This window comes from Megascapheus bottae, chromosome X (genome assembly GCF_031878675.1).
Source record: "Megascapheus bottae isolate mThoBot1 chromosome X, mThoBot2.hap1, whole genome shotgun sequence".
Lineage (NCBI taxonomy): Eukaryota > Metazoa > Chordata > Mammalia > Rodentia > Geomyidae > Megascapheus > Megascapheus bottae.
This window is the reverse complement of record NC_143547.1, coordinates 38,084,529-38,104,827: the sequence shown is the minus strand read 5'-3', so window position 1 is coordinate 38,104,827 and position 20,299 is coordinate 38,084,529. Positions and strand designations below refer to the sequence as shown.

Sequence of the window (20,299 nt, the reverse complement as noted above, 5' to 3'; positions counted from 1 at the left end):
AGACCTGGGTTCAATTCCTTGGTACCACATACTTAGAAAAAGCCAGAAGTGGTGCGGAGGCTCAAATGGTAGAGTTCTAGCCTTGAGAAAAATCCAAGGACAGTCCTCAGGCCCTGAACTCAAGCCCAGGACTGGTAAAAAAAAACAAAAAAACAAAAAAACAAAAAACAAATAGCTCTTTACATACAGAAAAACATCTCAAGATATTTAATCACAAAATAGTACTAATAATCATCCTTCAGTGATACAATATTGGATATGATTGTCTTTATTATATCTTATCTATGTTCTGAATTTTCTACATTTAAATTGATCTTTATAAATGTGTTACAAATATAAAACCATGTAGATAAATCCCAGGACACATAAGGAAAAAGAATGAGTCCTCAGTAAAAGTTCTGGTAGATTTATGCCTAGGCAGATAGTTCAGAGGAAGAAATGCCAATTTTCAAAACAAATAGCTTTGCCCAGGAAGGTGACATTTAGCAAGGAAAGCCAGGAGGACCAGCTTTGCTATAAGAGGCTTCTTTCTGGCTACCTTCCTACCCACCTCTCTGGAATTAGACTCTAGGAAGTCCATCATTCAATCAGAGAGTGAACTGAAACCTGCCACTGTGGGCCCCAAGAAAGTCTTGGTCAGGGAAGCCCTGCCAAAGTAGGAATGACACAGTGACCTTCAGCTAGTCCAGTACTGGGAACCCTAGTGGCAAAGATCGAAAGACCCAGCCACCAAGAAATAACACAACTGGCCTTGGCCTATTTGTGCAGATCTTTCTGTATTGTGTGCTCCTTTGATTCTCATCCTTTTTGGCTTGTGTGACATTTATGAGCATGAAACTAGGTACAAAGGAAAACATTAAAGACTATTTTCGTTTTCACCAATATATGAATTGTTTCTCTGGCTGCTAGATGGCAGTGCTGTATGGGTTATTCTTTATATGGGCCATCTCCCTCCCTTCATGTTCTGAAAAACAGTGCATTTTAGTGTGTGTGTGTGTGTGTGTGTGTGTGTGTGTGTGTGTGTGTGTGTGTGTTTTAATGAGGAATCTTTATTTCATTCTCGGATTAACAATCTGTTCTGTCCATAGGTGACATTCTAGGGTTGCTTTTTAACCATGAGATTTTTACTTAGCTCCTGGCTATGGTAACTTTCCCATGATGATTATATGATTGTTTTTATACCTCCAAAGTTCTCTGCATTAAGTACAGATTTTTTTTTGCCAGTCCTGAGGCTTGAACTCAGGGCCTGGACACTGTCCTTGGACATTTTTTGCTCAAGGCTAGTGCTCTGCCAGCTGAGCCCACAGCACCATTTCCAGCTTTTTCTGTGTATGTAGTAGCCAAGGAATCGAACACAGGGCTTTATGCTTGCTAGGCAAGCACTCTACGAGTAGGCCATACTCCCAGCCATAAATACAAACTTTTAACCAAGGAAAATGAGTTTACAAAAATCCATACAGCAGCTGAGAATATATCTTAGTGGTAGAGTACTTGCCTAGCATTCATGAAGCCCTGGGTTCTATTCCTCAGTAGCACATAAATAGAAAAGCCAGAAATGGTACAGTGGCTCAAGCGGTAGAGTGCTGGCCTTGAACAAAAGAAGCTCAGGGACAGTGCCCAGACCCTGAGTTAAGCCCCAAAACTGGCCAAAAAAAATCTATACAGCTACAAGTTATCTCTTAAGTTTCATATTCATGTTTGAGTACAACCTCCTATCCTCCAGGTCCCTCTCACCCCAAATCCACAGCCTTCATCCTAGAGACATATACTACACTGGCTACTTCCACCGTGATTCCATCCCGTTTACTAGGCACTTCCTCTCCCTGCTTGCCCAGAGCTAGCTATGAATTCACATACACACACACACACACACACACACACACACACACACACACACGCACACACACATTGTTCTTTCTTCTCTGCCCAGGCCCGCGGGGTACCGTACCTAAATGAGTGGGACAGACAAACACAAAGAAATGAGACCAAGACAGTGTTCTGATCAAGGTCTGTTTATTGAAAGTCAGAGGGGGTTTATATAGGGCTCTAAAGCAGGGGCTAGGTTCAGTAGAAAAAATTTTCTTCACCATGAGTCCGTGGGAACAGGACATAGGCAATTTGGTCGCTAAGATAACGGATCTATGAGAAAGATAACGGGTCTGTGAGAACAGGACATGGGCAATTTGGTGTTAAGATAAAGGTCCGGGTGTCTCTTAACACAGAGCAAAGTGACTTATAAGTTAAGATAGCAGTCCGGATGTCTCCTGGCACAGAGTAAAGCAGCTAAAAACTATTTACTAAACTCATCATATTAAAAGTCCTAAGCAACAAGTTAAGAGACCCTGAGGCAGTCTCCAACACTTCTCCTCAACCTTCTGCCAACACTCCTTAAAAAGACTGATTCTAGAGGCTGGGAGTTTAGCCTAGTGGTAGAGTGCTTGCCTAGCATGCATGAAGACCCGGGTTTGATTCCTTGATACCACATACATAGAAAAAAAGCCAGAAATGGTGCTCTGGCTCAAGTGGTAAAGCTCTAGCCTTGAGAAAGCCCAAGGACAGTGTCTAGGCCCTGAGTTCAAGGCCCAGACCTGGCCCTTAGCCTAATTTTGATTAAGTTCTAAAAACTAAGTGCCAGTGATTGTACACCTGTTTGTTAAACATGTCATTTGAAATATGATGTAAAAATTAATGTTAATAAATTCTTTAATTAAAAAAAAATTTAAGGTCCGGGAGTGTGGCCTAGGGGTAGAGTGCTTGCCTAGCATGCACGAAGACCCGGGTTCGATTCCTCGGTACCACATACATAGAAAAAAAGCCAGAAGTGGTGCTGAGGCTCAAGTGGTAGAGCTCTAGCCTTGAGAAGGTCCAAGGACAGTGCTCAGGCCCTGAGCTCAAGCCCAGGACTGGCAAAAAAAAAAATTTAAGCATGAATTTTTTTAAAAAGACTGATTCTATACCCTTGAACCTGTCCTATATCGTGTTCTGACTGCTTATAAAACCCCTCCAAATGGAGGCTAGGAGTGTAGCCTAGTGGTAGAGTGCTTGCCTAGCAGGAACAAACCCTGGGTTTGATTCCTTGGTACCATATACACAGAAAAAGCCGGATGTGGTGCTGTGGCTCAAGTGGTAGAATGCTAGCCTTGAGAAAGCTCAAGAACAGTGCCCAGGCCCTGAGTTCAAGCCCCACAACTGGCAATAAAATAAAATAAAAAAATAAAAATGAATAAAACCCCTCTACAAGCAGACAATAATAGGTCCCTTGGTAGTCACTTATCATTCATTGGGTAACAAACCAGTAAAGTTTTGGTTTCTGTTTCTTGAGCTAATCCAGAAAAGAAGAACATTTCCAAACAAAGGAATTAGGACTGGGAAAGCCTTCCTGCTCCTTGAATCCTTGGGAGGGCAGAAATCCAGAAGGACTGGTCCTGTTATTTTCTTTTTTGCCAGTACTGGGGCTTGAACTTATGGCCTGGGCACTGTCCCTGGATACCTTTTGATCGAGGATAGTGCCCTGCAACTTGAGCCATAGCACCACTTCTGACTTTTTCTGAGTTTGTGGTACCAAGGAATCAAACCCAGGGCTTCGTGCATGCTAGGCAAGCACTAAACCACTAATAACAAGACCCAGCCCGAGTCTGTCTGGTTGCTTTTGTTTTCTCAATAAATGATCAGTGAATATAGTGAAAAAGGCTATTATAGTGAGCAAGGCTATTTTAGTGGACAAGAGAGAAGCCATATGCCAGGAAGGTGTTCAGAAATAGGCCATTTAAAGATCAGGTGATTAAGCAGATATGAGAAAGGAAGGAGGCATATATATATATATATATATGGGGGGGTGGGAGTCATAGAACCTTGTAAGCTGGATAAGGAGTGGTGGGTAGTAAGAAACATTTTGTAGTCTGCAATGGAGACCTCCAGGCAGCTGAAGACTGTGGTTGCTGGGCTTTAGAGAGAGCCTGAGGGACAGGAGGTGGTGCTGTGGATGAGGGAGGGGAATGAAGAAAAGTATATCCCAGAGAGCTGTGGTCAGGATGACTCCTCTTAGAGGAAGAAAGGCTTCAGTGGCAGCTCCTCATCCTCCTGGGCTGCAGTTGGGATTTCTGGGGTAAAGGCTGAGAGGAAAATAGTGAATGAGCCCTGTGAGGAGCACAGATAGAAGCTAGGGCTCATAAGACCTTGGAAATGAGAAAGCCATAAAAGTGGCAATACAATAAAAAAAAATTAAAAAAAAGTGGCAAGATGGCAGCATTCCTTAATACCTCAAGAGACTTTCTGGATCCTTTTCTCTTCTCTTAAGAAACGGGCAGAAAAGTATTGAGTTAAACAGAGTATGTTTATTTGAAAGTAAAAGGAAAGCCATAATAGATGGGGGGGTGTCTTTGGTCTGATTTGTTAAGTAGTGGTCCCTTACTTCCAAAGGTCTCCCTGATTAGATATTTTTCTGTTTGGTTGGGAAAAAAAATGAGAGGGCTTGTTTTCTTCTTTTACACTTGGTCTAAGCACATGTGCCCAACTTGGAACTTGCCATGTCAGGCAGGAACAAGAAAAAGTGGTTTATGCTGGGCACCTGTGGCTAACACCTGTAATCCTAGCTACTTAGGAGTCTGAGATGGGAGGATTGTGGTTCAAAGCCAGACTGGGCAAAAAAAAAGTCTATGAGACTCTTAATCACCAAAAAGCTGTAAGTAGAGCTGTGGTATAAATGGTAGATCACTAGCTTTGAGCAAAAATCTCAGGGACTGCACCTAGGCTCTGAGTTCAAACCCCAGGTCTGGCACCAAAAAAAAAAAAACCACTTTTTTTTTTTATCGTTCCCTGCTATGTGGGCCTTTGTCCCAGTTGCCTTCTATCCCTAACTGCCTAACTGGGATCAAATACCTGTCCCTCAGATCCACTCCCTTAGATGTAATGCTGACTGCTGTTATGGGATAAAGAACAATGACTATTCTGACCACTTTCTGCTAAAGGGGGGCAAAGCAGGTGAGGGCAATCAGGGGTTTCACGGGGTGGGGGTGCTCAGGTGACTTGGTTTGTGGGCCAATCCAAAGAGTTCTGATAAACCTTGTGAAGATGGTTTGTTTGGAGCTCCACAGACATGTCCATCTGATATTTAATAGATCTTGGCAGAGGAGATGGTGAAAAAGAGTTTTTAGAATACATGGTCCAAGACCAGGAGCATGGCCTAGTGGTGGAGAGCTCCCCTAACATTCATGAAGATCTGAGTTGGAGTCCTTGATACCACATGAACAGAAAAAGCCAGAAGTGGTTCTATAGCTCAAATGGCAAAGAGCTAGCTTTGAGCAAGGACAGTGCTCAGGCCCCGAGTTCAAGTCCCAGGATTGGCAAATATATATATATATATATGGTCCAAAAAAACCCATATAATGAGGGACTGTTATCTTAATGTACTGTTATCTCTCATCTCTTTTGCTGTCCCCTGGTTATCTCATATTGTTACAGTATCTTACCTTGTTATCTGATATATTGTATATATGTTTATTTGGTTATTTGAAATCAGATAGGGAAGGGGGGAAAACAAGATGCGGGGTGGGGGTGGGGAAAGGGAAATGGGAACCAAGACATGAAGAAAGGTTAGCAATGTTTGTGAAGTAATGCACCTTTTATCTGGTGAATATAATCTAACCCTTCTATTAATTACAATAAAATATATAAAAAAGAAAGAAAGAAAGAAAGAAGAAAGAAAGAAAGAAAGAAAGAAAGAAAGAAAGAAAGAAAGAAAGAAATTATGATAGAGGACCCAGAAATGGTTAAAAAGCCAGGTAACCCGTAGAAAAGGTCATGAAACCAGCTGCCCTGTACTCCAGTCTAGTCTTTCAAGCATTGCAAGATGAAATGCTCTCTGTCTCTATCTATCTTTATCTCTGTGGGGTGTGTGAGTGTTTGGGCCTTGGGGATTGAACTAGACCCAGGCACTGTCCTTGTACGTTTTTGCTCAAGGCCAGTGCTCTACCAATTGGACCACAGATTCACTTCAGGCTTCTTTGGTACCTAACTGAACACAAGAGTCACAGGGACTTTCCTGCCTGGACTGCCTGGGCTGGCTGTAAACCACAGTCCTCAGATTTCAGCCTCCTGAGTAGCTAGAGTTATAAGCATGAACTGGCTGGTTTTTATCCTCTGTGGATTTCCCTTTACTATGCTACCAGAATTGACATACATGAAGCTGTGAAAATATCCAAGGCCCTATGATATTGAAGCACCATATTAGCCGGGAAGTTTAAGTCTGCTTAAAGGACCTTAATTGCTCACACCATGGCCCCTCAGGATTTTTGCACCATTAGGTTAGATTAAGAATTGGCTTTTTAAAGTTGGGCACTAGTGGCTCATGCCTGTAATCCTACTCAGGAGGCTGAGATCTAAAGATCACAGTTTAAAGCCAGCCTGGGCATGAAAGTCCATGAGACTCTTACCTACAATTAACCACCAGAAAACTCTAAGTGGCGCTGTTGCTCAAGTGGTAGAGCACTTGCCTTGAGCTGAAGGGCTCAGGAACAGTGCCTAGGCCCAGAGTTCAAGCCCTATGATCTACCAAAAAAAAAAAAAGTGGAGGGGGGCTTTTTAGTAAGGGAATGTTTAGGGGCCAGGAGTTTGGCCTAGTGGTTAAAGTGCTTGCCTAGCATGCGCGAAGACCCGGGTTCGATTCCTTGGTACCACATACATACAAAAACGCTGGAAGTGGTGCTGAGGCTCAAGTGGTAGAGCTCTTAAAAAAGTCCAAGGACAGTGCTCAGACCCTGAGCTCAAGCCCAGGACTGGCAAAAAAAAAAAAAGTAAGGGAATGTTTACAAACCAAAAGAAGCCTATTGCCCCTTTAAGGCCTTGGTCCTCCAGAGGGGGTCGTGTCCATAGCTGTGCCAAACCAAGTCACCTAGGTCCCCCTGCAGGAAGACTTAGGCAGTGATTGTTCCAGGGAGTTGAGGGGGTGGACCTAAGTGAGAATTTAATCAAGAAGACCCTATGCGGGAGGTCTTATAGTTTGTAACATCTGGGAGCGTGGTCACAATAGCACAATTGCCCATTTTGCCCTAGAGAGGACCAAATACACCTGGTCTCCATACAGGAACCAAAGCCTGATTAATGGAAATGTGAAGCTTGTATGGATTATGAATAAGAATTATATTAGGAGCATAGAAGGACATCATTCCACCCAGGTGGGAGGATATATGAAGACAGCCAGCAGAGCTACTATGCAGAACAACAGGTGCTTTAAGAAATCTCCAACGAGCATTACCTCTCAGAAGGGTTAGAGCAGACATACTTAGCTTTATGAAGTGCTTGGCTGTCTCTTAAATAGCAGTTGCAAGTTCAGGAGTTCACAAGTATAGTGCTCCACTTGGACTCCTGGGGTAGTGTTAGATTTTCCAGATGCTGGGAAGTCAGATGGTGGTTTCCAGGGCTCTAGGTGACAATTTTGAATCTGAAGTCTAACTCTAGCATCTTGAGTGCTGTCAGAGTTGACAGACTAATAGGGAAAGGATCCTCCCACAATGAAGTCTGAAGACTGCAATTAGGATCAGAAGTCATGACTCACACTAAACCCCCTGGGCAAAATGAAGGGGTGCCCATAACTTGGTCTCAGGGGACTCATTGTTTCATCTCTGACTGAACCAGTGAATTCCAACTATAATGTAGCCAAGTGGTTGATATGAGAAATCAGCTTGGTTATCTTAGATTCCAGGAACAGATTATTAGTGAGAAAGGCTATACATATACAGACTCAAATGGTTAGGCCTTGTTTTCCTGGGTTGTTCCTGAGCCTAATAAGGGAGTTTTGTGAGGCCTTTTTTTTTAAGTTTACTAGTTATTTTTACTTTGCCAAATGACCTCAAGCAGGAGGGGAGCCCAAATCAGGAGATAATGTAACTGTAATATCCCAGTCATTGTGGGGGGTCTCCAAACCCCCCAGTAATAGAGTCACCAGCACTCAGTGAAAGGAGCTAGGAACCCTACCAAACCTTTTAAAGACAACAGCCACATGTTTGGGTAGAGTACAAACTTCAGCACAGCATTATTCATAAACACTGAACTAAGAGCAGGGCTCCCCTGGGACTAAAGCACAAGACATCTCAACATATTTCCAGGCCAGGCACAGTAATCTTAGCTACTTGGGAGGCTAAACTACGAGGATCACGGTTCAAAGTTAGCCTCGACAGGAAAGTTCATGAGACACTTATGTCCAGTTAGCCACCAGAAAACTGGAAGTGGCACCATGGCCCATAGTGGTAGGGCACTATACTTGGGCCGAAGAGTTCATGGACAGTGCCCAGTCCCAGAATTCAAGTCCCATTACTGTAATAACCTGGTAGGCTCAGTTGCCAAATTGTTTTTGTTTTTGTAAAACTGCTTAACTTGCTCCACAATCTGGGAGTGGTCAGAACCACCTACCTATGGTTATATCCTTGTGGTTATTGACTATGTGCATGGTAAGGTGACATCATAGGGTGATTACCACCTGCTTGCGGTGTTTACCTTTAAAGCTTAGCCCCACTGTCAGGGCTGCTCCTTTATCAGCCCAATGGTAAAGAGGGCCCCCAGGATATTAAAAATGTCTCCTAGCTTCCTTCACTGAGCACATTTGACTCTACTACTGTGGAGTTCAGGGCCCCCCAAAATGGTTGGGATAGTACAGTGCCCTCTAGGCCACTTTTACTATGTGCCTAATTTAATTTTTGTTTTGTTTTGTTTTGCTCTTCTTAAAGTCTAAGAATACCCTTGTGTATGTGGACTGCAATGTCTTTTGGGGGGGAGGGATGACAGGGCTTGTACTTGGCCTGGGCACTGTCCCTGAGCTCTTCAGCTCAAGGCTAGCACCCTACCCTTGAGCCAAGCCCCACTTCCTGTTTTTCCAGAGGTTAATTGGAGATAAGTCTCAGATCCTTTTGTGCCCTTGCTGGCTTTGAACCTTGATGCTCAGATCTAGGCCTCCTGAGTAGCTAGGATTATAGGCATGAGCCACCGCACTCGGCTGCAATGTCTTTTATTGACTTAACTGTTGAATATTTCATTCTCTATAGCCCAGGAAGTCACAAGACTATAGAATCCTGTAACTTGCTAGTACATGGCTAGAAATTGTGCAAAGTAGGGCACTGGATATGTGCACAAACTCTACAGGAAAATGTTGGTGACACTGTTTTTTATAGCTTTATTATAACTAAATACACAAAATTTGACTCAGGAAAATGATTTTGCAAATGTTATGAAATATTCCTTATAGGTGCATAGTTCACTATTTTTGTTTTTTCTACTAAGTGGTTGTACAAATGTGTTTCCATTCAGCTTGGTAATATATGAGTATCTTGATCAATATCACCCTTCTACCACTCTTTCCATTCCCCCATCACCTCATCTATGCAATCCACTTATGTGGCCACCATCCATCCCTTTGAGGCTCCTGCTATTGCAACTTTCATTTTCTGTCCCTGCACAAAAAAAAAAAGCCCTTGGAGTTTTTAAAAAGAAAATGTTCAATTTTTTTCCAGTGAAAAGGGAAATGGAGAATGACCACAAACAGTCATCACATTGCAATACTGCCATCTAGGGACCAAAGAAACAATAAATCATAAATAGGACTTTTTGGTTGTCTTCTTTTGTGCCCATCTTGAGGCTTACACTCAGAGCCTGAACACTGACCAAAGCTTTCTTTCTAATGACTATTGCTATACCACTTAAATCACAGCTATACTTTTGGCTTTGGGGGAGTTAATTGGAGATAAGAATCTGTCAGACTTTCTGGCCAGGGCGAGCCTGAAATAACAGTCCTTAGATTTCAGCCTCCTTAAATAGCTAGGATTACAGGCCTGATCCCTCAGAGCCTGACTGCTTTGGTTTTAAAAATTCATGCTTATAAATGACAGGTAAGCCAATTTGGATATCAGAAAGTATCCGAATAATGCAGTAGGAAGTCCTTGTGTTACATCGGGAGGTCTAGGCTATAGCCTAACATTGGAGGATTTAGTGAAAACCCAGTAAAGTTGCTACCAGCAACTTAAAAGGAAAATTGGAGAAAATTCAACTCAAAGCTTTCCAAAAGAGGAAAGGTCAAATGGCAGGTCTGCAGACTTGAGGACACTGCAGCCTGCAGCTGTGACACTGAGTGTGACACTGTGGCACTGAGTGTGACAATAAATAGGTAGGTAGATAGATAGATAGATAGATAGATAGATAGATAGATAGATAGATAGATAGATGCCAGTCCTAAGGCTGGGGTTAGTGAGAGGAGCATGTCCAGGAGTCTGCAGCAGATCCATAAGGTAGAATTGTGGTGAGGCAGCTGGTCCTGTCCACTTCAAATCCCGCACCAAGATTCAAAGGCAATAGTAGCATTGGCTGAAAAGTACAGGAGGCACCCAGGAAGGACATTGGCTGCAATATCAAAGTACAGTTTCAGATCAAGAACCAATTAATTCTCCCTTAGAATCAGCTGCTGATTTCAAATGTGGCCTGCTTGCTAAGTTGCTGTTGATGTGGTTCTAGGAATGACATTATGGAAGACTTCCTTCTCAGGAATTATTCTTCTGGTCCTTTTTGAGGTATTTAGTGAATTACATGGTTTTCTCCTTTATTCTGAGTAACTTCAGCACACTATCTACACTGTCAGTAAACAGCTATAAGATACGATTAAATTTCTATCAGTGTGTGGGGCTTACTGATTCTGTGACCATTAGAGGATAGCATTACACCATGGGGTTGACTTGCCTCGCCCTTCACCCGCCCTTTGTGTTTGAAAAAAAATTGCTAAACTTTATCCTAACAAGCTTTGTGGTTTTCTCTGAATGCAATTTCAGGTTTGGCTGGTAATTTCAAACTATGAATACAGGACCAACTTGGTTGGGTTTTTTTTGTTTGTTTTTTGTTTTGTTTTGTTTTTTTGCCAGTCCTGGACTTGAGCTCAGGGCCTGAGCCCTGTCCTTGGGCTTTCTCAAGGCTAGAGCTCTACCACTTGAGCCTCAGCACCACTTCCAGCTTTTTTCTATGCATGTGGTACCAAGGAATCGAACCCGGGTCTTCGTGCATGCTAGGCAAGCACTCTACCACTAGGCCCAACTCCCAGCCCCACCAACTTGGGTTTATATTTAATTAGAAACTAAATAATACAAATATGTTGGAAGTGAACTTTGCAATTTCTGGGGGGAAGATGTGGAGCAAAGGAAAAGTGGGGGGAAAAAATGAACATTGTTCAAAGTAAATATGTTCATTTACTGACTTGTGTAACTAACCGCTTTGTACATCACCTTTACAATAAAATTAAAATTAAAAAAATTAATTAGATAAAAAGAAAAGAAGTTCACACTGGACTGTTATCTATAGTAACAATATGTTTTAAGGCACTGTGGATTTTCACCCTTTCTCTTCACCTATGTTTGCTACCTGTTGACTGCCTTTTTTAAATTCTTTTTTAATATAATTTTTATTGCAATTAATAGAAGGGTTACATTATATTCACCAGATAAAAGGTACATAACTTCACAAGCATTGCTACCCTTTCTCATGTTTGTGTCCCATTTCCCTCACCCTGTCCTCTCACCTCATCTTGTTTTCCCTCTTCCCTATCCTATTTCAAATAACCAAATAAACATATATACAATATATCAGATAACAAGGTAAGATACTGTAACAATATGAGATACTCAAGGGACAGCAAAAGAGATCACACATTATATGGCTCTTGTTTCTATATCTTGTAGGTCCTTTCATTTAGCCTCATCCTATATGGTCTTATGTATCTAGGTTTTGCCCTATTGTAAACTTCTGCTAGGAGAGCCCAAGGTTTATGCTAATTATTACAAATGAGGAAAACCATTGAGCTTATGTTCCTTTGAGTCTGGATTACTTCACTTAATATGATTTTTTCTAAGTCTTTCCATTTCCTTACAAATGGGGAGATGTCGTTCTTTCTGATGACAGCATAGAATTCCATTGTGTATAAATACCACATCTTGTTGATCCAATCATCAACTGAGGGGCATCTGGGTTGGTTCCATGTCTTCGCTATGGTAAATAGTGATAGTGGATTTAGTATATCCTTGTTTCTGGATGGTTGGGTAAATACCAAGTAATGGAATTGCTGGGTCATAGGAGAGCTCTATATTTAGTCTTTTTAGGAACTGCCATACTGCTTTCCATAGTGGTTGAATGAGTTTACACTCCCACCAACTGTGTAGTGGTGATCCCTCCTGGCCAGCATCTGCCAGCATCTGTTGTTTTAGATTTTTTTGATAATGGCCATTCTAACTGGAATGAGATGGAAGATCAGAGTTGTTTTGATTTGCATTTCTTTTATGGCTAGAGATGTCTAGCATTTCTTCATGTGTCTATAGGCCATTCTTATTTCTTCTTCAGAGAAGACTGTCTTTAAGTCTTTGGCCCATCTTTTAATGGGATGGTTGTTTCTTTGGAGCTTAGTTTTGGAGTGATTCAATTTTTTGAGCTGTTGATATATTTTAGATAAGAGGCCTTTGTCTGTTGCATGGTTAGTGAAGATCGTCTCCCACTCCATAGGCTTTCTATTTAGCTTGCTAGCTATGTCCTTTGCCATACAGAAGCTCTGCAGCTTAGTGCAGTTCCACTTGTTCAGACTTTCTTTGATTTGTTGTGTTTCTGGGTCTTTATAAAGAAAGTTTGAAACTGTGCCAAGGACACCTAGTATATCTCCTATTCCTTCTTATAAGTTTTCAGTGTATCTGCTTTTACCTCGAGGTCTTTGATCTGTTTGGAGTTAATCCTGGTTCAGGCTGACATAGAAGGATCCAACTTTAGTTGTCTGCAGGTGCTTAACCAGTTCTCTGGGCACCACTTGTTGAAGAGGCTTTCTTCCATTCCTTTTTTTGGGGGGAGGGCTCCCTTATAAAAGATTAGGTGGCCATGAGTCTGTGGGTTGATATCTGGGTCTTCAGTTCTATTCCATTGGTCTTCAGGCCTGTTCTTGTGCCAGTACCAAGCTGTTTTGATCACTATAGCTCTGTAATAGTGTCTAAAGTTTGGTATTGAAATTCCTCCTGGGCTGTTCTTTCTGCTAAGAAGTGTTTTTGCTATACAGGGTCTTCTATTATTCCATATGAAATTTTTGATTGCCTCTTCTATTTCTTTAAAGAATGCTGTTGTCTGCCTTTTATCCCCTCCTGGCTCTATTCAGCCTCTGGATAACTCTATACTGTTCTCTACTGGGATACTGTCAACTGTTTTAGGTTCTACTACTGGTAACATGCAGTATTTATCTTTGGGTGGTCAGTTCATTGATTTTGACATAACAAAGGGGATTGAGATTGACATTTGACACTTAGGTGAGAGAGAATACATTTTAAACAGATGCTTAAATGGATAGTAAAGGTTTTTTTTAAAAAAATTGTTCCTTTCATGGGCAAAAGACAAACCCCTAGCCATTTTGACGAAATGAGACAGAGACAGAGACAGACAGACAAACAGACACACACCCAAACCCACACCCCCACACACACACACTCGAAACCTGAATCAACAAAAAAATAAAAAAATCCAAACAGAAACCGAAAAGATTATGAGGAAGTACTTTAGAAACCTATATTTAAATGAGTGGGAAGATCTAAAATGGTAAATTTCTAGAGACATTTGAGGTGCCAAAGCTAAACCAAGAAAACATAAACTACTTAAACAGACCCATTTGTGAGATTACAGAAGTAATAGTCTCTCAACAAAGAAAACTTCAGATCACAATAGATTCACAAATCCAGCATTATAATTATTCCAATCCAGACAGGAACCCAATGACAACAACAAACAAAAAGAAAACTATAGATCTATACATTTTTATGAAAATAGATGCAAAGCTCCTTAATACTTGCTAACCAAAACTAACTAATCAAAAAAAAATCAAGTCGGTTTCATCCTAAAATTCTAGACTTGTTAAACAACATAAACCAGTAAACAGAATACACCACATTAACAGAGCCAGCGACAAGAATCACTTCAACAGATGTAGAAGAGGCTTATCTTGTGTGATTGTTGTTCTTATGTTATTTCTCCTCTCTTTTATTGCCTGTATAGTTAATCTCATGTTGTTACTGTATCTGATTTTGTTATCTAGTATACTGTATATACGTTTGTTTATTTGAAATAGGAAAGGGAATGGGGGAAAACAAGATGACTGGGAGGGGTGGAGGGAAGGAAAGGAGGACAAAAAGCATGAGAAGGGGTATCAAGTGTGAGAGAAGTAATGCACCTACTACCTGGTGAATGTAACTGTAACCCTCTACAAATTACCCTAACAATAAAAAATTTTAAAAAAGGAAATGTACTTATCACCTGACTTATATAACTACAACCCCTCTACAATAACAATAAAAATAAAAATTTGAATATAATAAAAAGAAAAAGGCTTTGACAGAAATCTAACATCCTTTTATGATAAAAGCTCTGGAGAAACTAGGAATAAAAGGATCATACCTCAACATAATAAAGTTTATCTATGACAAATAGCCAGCATTATACAAAATGTTGGAAAGCTATAGCCATTTCCTCTAAAATCGGGAACAAGGCTAAGATGTCCATTCCTTCCACTCCTTTTCTTTTTTTTCTTTTTCTTTTCTTCTTTTTTTTTTGCCAGTCCTAGGGCTTGAACTCAGGGCCTGAGCACCATCCTTGGGCTTTCCTCAAGGCCAGCACTTCATCACTTGAGCCACAATACCACTTCCGCCTTTTTTCAGTGTATGTGATACCCAGGAATTGAACCCATGGTGTCGTGCATACTAGGCAAGCACTTTACCACTAGACCAAACTCCTGGCCCTCCACTCCTTTTCAATATAATACTGGAATTCTTAGCCAGAGCAATAAGGCAAAAGAGAAAGACATAAAAGGGATCCATATAGACAAAGAACACGTAAAACTATCCCTGTTTGCAGACATTGTGATGTTATTTCCAAAGGATTCTAGAGATTCGACCCCTAATCCTCTAGAGCTAATCAATAATTTCAGTAAAATAACAGGACACAAAATTAACTGCCCTCCCCTCAAAAAAAAAGTAGCTTTTCTGTAAACCAACAATGGACAAAGAGGGGAATCAGGAAAACAGTTCTATTTGCAATATCCTCAAAAAATATTTAGGAATAAATCTAACAAAGGATGTGAAGAACCTCTATAGCAAAACTATAAACATCTAAAGAAAGAAACTAAAAGCAGACATCAGAAAATTACTATAGGAAGGATAGGAGAATCATTCAAATTTATTGGCATAGGAAAGAACTTTCTGAGTTCCAGAGACTTAGCAAGTCAAAGAGAGGATTGACAAATGGGACTGCATCAAACTAAGAAGTTTTTGCACATCAAAGAACATCATTACATAGCTAAAATGGCAGAGTACAAATTAGGAGAAAATCTTTACCTCATCATTTTAATCACCCAATTAGTAAATGAACAAAAGAGCTAAATAGAGACTTCTCAGAAAAGGATTGGTCAATGAATACATGAGAAAATGCTCAACATCCCTGGCCATAAAGGAAATGCAAGTCAAAACAATATTGAGATTCCAGTAAGTCTGTCCACCATGAAGAATAAGAACAAGAGCTAGGAATGTGGCCTAGTGGTAGACTGCTTGCTTAGCATGTATGAAGCCCTGGGTTCCATTCCTCAGTCCCATATAAACAGAAAAAGCTGGAAGCAACAATGTGGTACAAGTGGTAGACTACTAGCCTTGAGCCAAAGAAGCTCAGAGACAATGCCTAGGCCCGAGTTCAAGCTCCAGGACTGTCCAAAAAAATAATAATAACATGCTGGTGGAATACAAGGGGAAAGGAGCCCTATTACACTATTGGTGGGAATGTAAGGAATGTAAGCTGGTACAATCACTCTGGCAATCAGTATGGTGGTTTCTCAGAAAACTAAACACAGAACTAACCTAATACCACTCCAAATTACAAATCATAATGCAGAAAAGACACTTGCACATCCATGGTTATTGCCCTAATCCCAATAGCTAAGTTAAAGAAACAGCCTAGATGTTCTACAATGGTTGAATGGATCAAAAAAATGTTTTAATATATTTTATATGTTATATGTGTATGTTAATCAGATTTTACTCATCTCTCCAAAAGACTAATATTATGCTATTTGTAAGGAAATGGATGGAGCTAGAAACAAATTATATTAAGTAAGTCAGGCTTAGAGAGTGAAAAAGCACATTTTCTTTCATATGTGTAAGTTAGATCTAAAGCCCAAAACCTACATGAAAACATATACAGGGTTATATGCATATACACACAAATGAGTTCACTAAAGAACAGTATCCTTAAGGGAAGAATCCAGTGGTATAAATCCTCTGGACAAGTAAGGAACTGCTCACCAAAATCAATAATAGGAATCTGAAACATTCTGTCAGGGGCAAGGAAAGACAATGAGGAGCATAGAAATAGAAGGAGGAAGGGTAAGCAAATGTAGTCATTATATTCAATGTACTTTATGTCAAAATTGAACTATGTAACTTAAGGGTAGGGATGGGATGGAAAGACAAATGGAAGGGGTAACATTGATAAACACACATTGTACTTACAAGCTAACTCATGGACTTGAAGCCCCTATGTTCAACTACTTAATTAAAAAAAAAATAATTAGAAGCTAGGTGCTGGTGGCTCATGCCTGTAATCCTAGCTACTCAGGAGGCTGAGATCTGAGAATTGCAGTTTGAAGCCAGGCCAAGCAGAAAAGTCCCTGTGAGACTATTATCTCCAATTAACCACTCAAAAACCAGAAGTGGTGCTGTGGCTCAAGTGGTAGAGTACTAACCCTGAGCACAAAGAGACTCAGGGACAGCACCCTGGCTCTGAGTTCAAGCCCCACAACCGACAAGAATAATAATAGTATAGTAATAATAATGAAATGTATATACGAGCATGTAAATTAACTATATGCACACATACTTATCTACTAAATTATATACAAACTAGACATTTCTCAAATACAGTAACTGAAAGAATTCTAAGGTTACTACTTAGGATATTAGGCAAAAATTTAGAGGTCGGGCCGGAAGTTTGACCTCCTGGTAGAGTGATTGCCCAGCATACATGAAGACCCGGGTTCGATTCCTCGGTACCACATGCATAGAAAAAAACTGAAAGTAGCGCTGAGGCTCAAGTGGTAGAGCTCTAACCTTGAGAAAGTCCAAGGACAGGGCTCAGGCCCTGAGCTCAAGCCCAGGACTGGCAAAAAAAAAAAATTAGAGGCCATTTTATTATCTGTCACCAAAATTTATGAATTAAGACCTGCTGAAAGTAAAGTTGTTGTTGTTGTTGTTGTTGTTGTTGTTGTTGCTGCTGCTGCCAATACTGAGGCTTTAACTCAGGGCCCAGGCCCAGAGTTCAAAGTCCCACAACCGACAAAAAAATAAATAAAATAAAATAGAGAAAGAAAAGGAAGGAAGCAGTTGACTATGTATTGCCCTGACAACCACCTGACTGCAGCATTCCACTTATGACTTGGAATGAAGATGATGGAATCCAGGGATGGAACAATTCCTGTGATGTCATGGTAACAACAGATGTAATTGAGGTGTTGAGGGAGCAGGGTTGCATATGGGGGACTGCTGGCAAAGTGTGCCTCCTAACACCTCTGAGGCCGGGGGTGATCCAGAAAAAACGTTGGATGATGATCTTCTGGACTCTCCACGTCCTTTGTTCGAGAGCAAATGGCTCCGGGAGCCCACTATCCAGAGTCCGGATCAAGTAGTGGTAGATATCCAAGAAAGAGTCGAAACTATCACCACGGACAATTTGGTTCCTGAGGAGCTGTTACCAGAGGTTCAGGACCTGATGAAGGCTCTGGAGCAGGATGTGAGAGATACTATTCCTGCAATAAGTGAGCTGACCATCACGGAAAAGTCCACCACTGTCTCCAGGACCAGGAATAGGAGAAGACTCTATGAGTTGGCAAGGCGTAAGAACAGATGCTACAGAGACAGACCAGACTCCTGTTGTAAGGGCTTTGCCTGGCTTTCACCACGAAAGATGACCTTACAGTTCTGCCTCTACTGGCCCTCCATGTACTGGAGTGAGCGCTTTCATGAGGACACCACCCTGACCATCACAGTTCCAACTGTGTCCCGGCGAGTGGAGGAGCTGTCCCGGCCAAAGAAGATAACTTTAGAGTGTTACCAAAACAAGACCATGCCCACTCCTCACTCCATCATAGAATACCAACCCACCAACCGGCTGAAAGAACTGGCTGTCCCCAGGGCCCATAATAACACTTGGGCTATTGACATGAATGAATTATCTAAGGTGTCCCGGGCAGCTCAGGTGGCAGTCCCTAGTGCACGAATCCTGGATTTAGCAAAGCCTAAGGGCCCACCAACTCTATTAGAAGAATGGGACCCCATGCCAAAGCCCAAGGCACGTGTATCGGATTACAGCCGTCTTCTTCAGCTGTCCACGCCCAAGACTCAGTCAGAAAAATGCATCCCTGACCGAAGCCCTCGCTGGGAGGTTTTAGATGTCGCCAAGAAGGCGGTGGCCAGTGAGCGGATCGTCACCCTGGCTCAGCCTAAGATTCGCAAGGATATCAATGAGGGTTATAATCCCTACCGTATATCCCCTGCCTCTCTGGTGGCTCAGCCTTCCCCCCGTATCTACAAACTTGCCATCCCCAAAAGCATAACCAAGAAAGTGTAACAACTGTGTGTTAGCCTGCCCCAATAAACACCCAATTGCATTCCCTCTTTGGATGTGATTTTTGCAAGCTGTTCAGCCTGGTCTGGAGGGGTGGAAGAGGGGTTTATTTTTACTACTTTACTGGAAAAAAAAAGAAAAGGTCCACTGAGAGTTAGTGGTAACCCAACTTATTTCACACAGATGGAGGTAGGAGTTTCAGTGTATCCTGTGGGCAACTGAAAATTATTAACAAATTATTTTCTCACAATTGCTACACTTCTTGGGACCGGGAGTTTGGCCTACTGGTAGAGTGCTTGCCTATTATGTGTAAAGACCCAGGTTCAATTCCTTGGTACCACATACATAGAAAAAAGCCAGAAGTGGTGCTGTGAATCAAGTGGTAGAGCTCTAGCTTTGAGAAAAACCCAAGGACAGTGATCAAGCCCTGAGCCCAAGCCCAGGACAGGCAAAAAAAAAACAACCCACAAAAACAACAACAACAAAAAACCACTACACTTCTTAACAGGGAGCTATTGAAATTCTGTTCCTTAAAATATAGGATGGTGGCTTAGTTATAGGGAACTTGCCTAGCATGCATGAGTTCCTGAGTTTGATTCCTTGGTACCACATAAACAAAACAAGTCATTAAATAAATCATATTTTAAAGGGGGGCTTAATGTAAGGTTTGGGCTGGTTCATTCCCTGTAAAAGCATGAAAAAAATTTAAAGGCTTAAAAAAAGTGACAAAGGGCTGGGAGTTTGGCCTAGTGGTAGAGTGCTTGCCTAGCATGCACGAAGACCCGGGTTCTATTCCTTAGTACTACATACTTAGAAAAAGCCAGAAGTGGTGCTGAGGCTAAAGTGGTAGAGTTCTAGCCTTGAGAAAAATCCAAGGACAGTCCTCAGGCCCAGAGCTTAAGCCCAGGATTGGCAAAAAAAGTGACAAAACAGGGTGGTAGTGGCTCACACCAGTAATCCTAGCTCCTCAGGAGACTGAATATGAGGATTGCAGTTCGAAGCCAGCCTGGGAGGAAAGTCTGTGAAACGCTTATCTCCAATAAACTACTAAGAAAATGCATGCCAGAAGTAGTGTTGTGGCTCAAAGCAATACTTGAGTATCAAAGCTCAGGGACAGCGCTCAAGGCCCTGAGTTCAAGCCCCAAGACTGGCAAAACAAAAAAACATGGCAAGCTCAGCTGAGCTCAGGTGGCTCATGATTATAATCCTAGCTACAAAGAGTGAACTAATTCAGCAGTGATACTCACTAGACAATATATTGAAAATGAACTATACAGTTTGAGAGGGAAAGGAGTCAAGAGGGAAAAAACTGGGGAAAAAAATCCTAGCTACCTCAGCAGGCCAAGATCTGAGTATCACATGGTTCAGACATGAAAGTCTGTGAGACTCTTATCTTCAATTAACTACCTCTGCCCCCAAAAAATTAGAGATGGAGCTGTAGCTCAAGTGGTAGAGTTATCCTGGAGCAAAAAGCTCAGAGACAGCATCCAGGCCCTGAGTTCAGGCCCCCCTAAATTGGCAAACAGACAGACAAAACTTGGCTATCTTCTTTTCTGATAATTGGTATTGCTGGTACCATGACAGTCAACCAAACAAGGCCATTCACTTGTCCGTTGGGGGAAAAATGAAGAAATAACTCTGACACACTGGG

At 41.5% G+C, this 20,299-nt stretch overlaps 1 long non-coding RNA gene and 1 pseudogene across 1 annotated transcript in view; both read left to right on the top strand.

The window, feature by feature from the left end:
* LOC150040881 (uncharacterized) overlaps positions 1–20,299 on the top strand; it is a 142,456-nt gene that overhangs the window by 11,066 nt on the left and 111,091 nt on the right. The window lies entirely within an intron of this gene.
* On the top strand, positions 16,887–19,154 carry LOC150040883 (sperm microtubule associated protein 2 pseudogene; annotated as a pseudogene).